This window comes from Atta colombica, unplaced genomic scaffold (genome assembly GCF_001594045.1).
Source record: "Atta colombica isolate Treedump-2 unplaced genomic scaffold, Acol1.0 scaffold188, whole genome shotgun sequence".
Classification (NCBI taxonomy): Eukaryota; Metazoa; Arthropoda; class Insecta; order Hymenoptera; family Formicidae; genus Atta; species Atta colombica.
In genome coordinates this window covers 139,677-142,916 of record NW_017259280.1, presented here as the reverse complement: position 1 = coordinate 142,916, position 3,240 = coordinate 139,677, and the positions used below count along the sequence as shown (strand labels likewise).

At 31.5% G+C, this 3,240-nt stretch overlaps 1 protein-coding gene across 2 annotated transcripts in view; it reads right to left on the bottom strand.

Moving 5' to 3' along the window:
• LOC108686643 (protein downstream neighbor of son homolog) overlaps positions 1 to 1,119 on the bottom strand; it is a 54,749-nt gene extending 53,630 nt beyond the window's left edge. For both annotated transcript variants that reach the window (XM_018192070.1, XM_018192071.1), the window contains exon 1: positions 929 to 1,119. The gene's annotated coding sequence lies outside the window, so the exon portion shown is untranslated. The remainder of the gene's footprint in view (positions 1 to 928) is intronic.
• Between the last annotated feature and the right edge of the window lie 2,121 nt (positions 1,120 to 3,240).

The following is a 3,240-nucleotide window of genomic DNA, read 5'->3' as shown; positions in this document are numbered from 1 at the left end:
CGTAAATCGACTATGTAAAATACACTATTATTTTTCTACCTTGACTTTACTCCTTTATTCGGTTGTTTTTTTGGAAATTTATTTTAATTGCTTTGCAATTAAAATAACAAGCATTTATTGTTACTATTTACTATTTCAGAATATTTCGATTGATATTGTATGTAAGAATTGAAATATATTATAGTGATGATCAAACGCACTTCTGCCCTATTATGCTCTCAATCGTCCAGATATTTCTGATTGATGATTATTTCAGAATTTATTTAAAATACATACTTTTTATTTTAATCATAAATAAGAATAGTTGTTTAAAATACCTCACCTCTTAAAATCTTAATAAAAATACTCATTTGACATGTTTTCACTCAAAATGAAAGAATCTCAGAAAAACACGGCGATCAACCTCGTGAATCGAGTTATTAAGCATTAAGTTGATTCTACAATGAGTCAGTAATCGATTGTCCTAAGTCTTATCAATGAATCGGTGAAGTCATCCAACAGCCAATTAATACAATTAAGACTACTAATTTTCTTAAGACTGATCCTTCCTATTAGTCGAAATGAACGACTCGTACAACTAGTAGAAAAATCATAGTCACCTAAGTATTAAAACTGATTAAGACTTAAGATTTCCGACTACCGACTCATTGTAGAATTAGCTTAACGTTTAATAACTCAATTCATGATCTTAGTTGTACAAGTTGGTTGTTAGAGGTTAAGATACGTCATCCCAATTCGATACAGCGTTATATATACGTTCTTACTTTAATTACACAAATTCTTTACTTTACAAAATCAAATTCGTTTCTTTAAAAACACAAATTCACTGTTAATGCATAGATTAGATCGATTAGAAATAACTTTTCACGAAAATAATTAATTTATTGTAATTAATGATTTATGGTTTTTAGAAAAAGGAAATACGTACCGTTTTTTTATTTGTCAATCACTCGTCAATATCAATCGACTGTTAATGTAAGTTTTATCTCTTGATCACTTGCGTAAAAAATTAGAAGTATGATGAAACAATACATTCTACATAATTACCAATGGCCACCAACGCAGTTGCCAACTCGCTAATAGAAAAAAAATCTCTAAATCAGGGTTGAAAAGTTTCTAAAAATCTGCAGATATTTCCAAAAAAACTTGAAAATCTCCTTTTATTAGAAAACTGCAAAATTTCTTCTATAGTAATTAAATTATTTATTTAACAAAAAAAAGAAAAACTAAGGCCGCAAACTTTTCCATGACACATCGTGCATGAGTGAATCAACTAATCAGAATCTTTCCTTTCCTCCCATTCTCTGAAAAAGAACAATTTCGATTGATTTCAGTTGATTCCCTTATACATTAAGGCGTCTACATGATAAGGTGTAAGCTTGATCTACAACAGGTTTTGAACTTTAAGCTGTAAGAAATGGACGAATTGATTATTCTCCTCACATTCGATTGTAAAAGTGCCTTTTCATGCTGATGCTTAACGTTCATTTTTAGCATTAAAATAAGTCATGTAATCAAAATTGATGCTTGATATTTATCAATTTCTATAGGTATATTTTCACATGCTGCTAAAATAAGCAATTGTAGCGACAGATTTGTCGCTCATTATCCAGAGGCTGAAATTTTGTAGTTTGAATAGTTTCAAGCGTCAAACGCTATTGACAGTGCTGACATACTGTATCGACCGTGTAGACCACCGTTGACTACAATATATATAAATTTATTCACAAAATATCACATTTAATTTATTCTTTTTTTTATTGCTGATCCAGATAGAGGATTCGATGCAATCAGAATAATCTAATATCTGTTTAATTCAGCGTATTAATATTGCAAAAGATAAAATAAAGATGAAAAATACAAACAACATATCGAATCTGTCGCTCAAATGTCAAATTTAACTTCTTGCCTTTTTTCATGTATAAACTTGTCGCTGTAATAATTTTGCGACAAAAGTCTTCATGTGATCGTTTTTGTCGCTGAAACGGTCAGTTTGAGCAATTCGTGAAAATGCACCTTTTTACGTGACTTATAGCGAATTTGATTGGGAGCACTCAGTGCACTCTGGTGCACACTGCCGTCATACACAAAATAACGTAAAAATATTTATACATAGAAATATTTAAACATAGAAATCGATTAAGTCCTGAAATACTCGATACATTTTATTGTACTAAGTAAAATATGTATATTATAATATTCGAAATATTTGCACTTCATTTTTATACTCAAATTAAAGTACAACATTGATGCATATCTCGCATTCAACTGTAATTGGTCACTTTTTTATGGCTTAAGGTTAAAACACCTAGAACTACGTTCCAAAACTTCCTCTCCGAAGAAGTTCTTCCTCGAAAAGGAAGTTTTGGAACGTAGTCTAGGGTGCATATGTTTACCTCAGATCTATAATAGAGTTCTAATGTCTCCGGCATACGTTCATCGCGCGTAACACGCGATATCCAATGTACAGCTTTACTCATGTTTTCATTCTAAAGGTATACCCTTATTGGATATCGCGTGTCATGCACGACGGACATTGCGCTGATGTGTCAGAGCTATAAGCCTTAAGCCATACAAAATGAACGAATCATAGTCGATTATTCTTTTCAAATTTGATTGTAATTGGTCAATTTCTTACGACTTAAGATATGATCAATGCGGTGTTGTAAACGCTTCGAAGCGTTTTTTAATTGGTCAGTTTGTAAAATTCTTTCTTTTAATTGTCTTCTATCAAACATTTGTAGTGAGACTTTGATCACAACCTTAAAACATTTTAATATTGTAGATCCGGGGTAGTCCAAATTTACAAGTATTTTAAGCTTTAAGCCATAAGAAATCGATCAACTACAGTCGAATACGAGACTAATTCATTGTAATTCGTCCATTCCTTATGGCTTAATAAGATTTAAAAATCTATTGTAAATCCGGGGTTACGCAGTGGCTAACGCATCCACTTTCTCATCTGCCAGTTACATAACTTAATTTACTGAACGGATCTCTGCATAAATAGCTGCTCAGTCACAGTCTAGATATATCAGTTGCTACACTGCACGTCGGTTTCTTTGATGTAGGAGAGACAAAGTCACGTGATCTGTGGCCATTTTAAGAACTGTACACGCACTCATATTTAAATATTTCAGCTAAATTACGACACTGATTAAAATGAGCATTCTTCAATAAAAGACGTATGATACAATGGAATATAATAAATTTCATCTTTGTTTAATATTGCAAACAAGG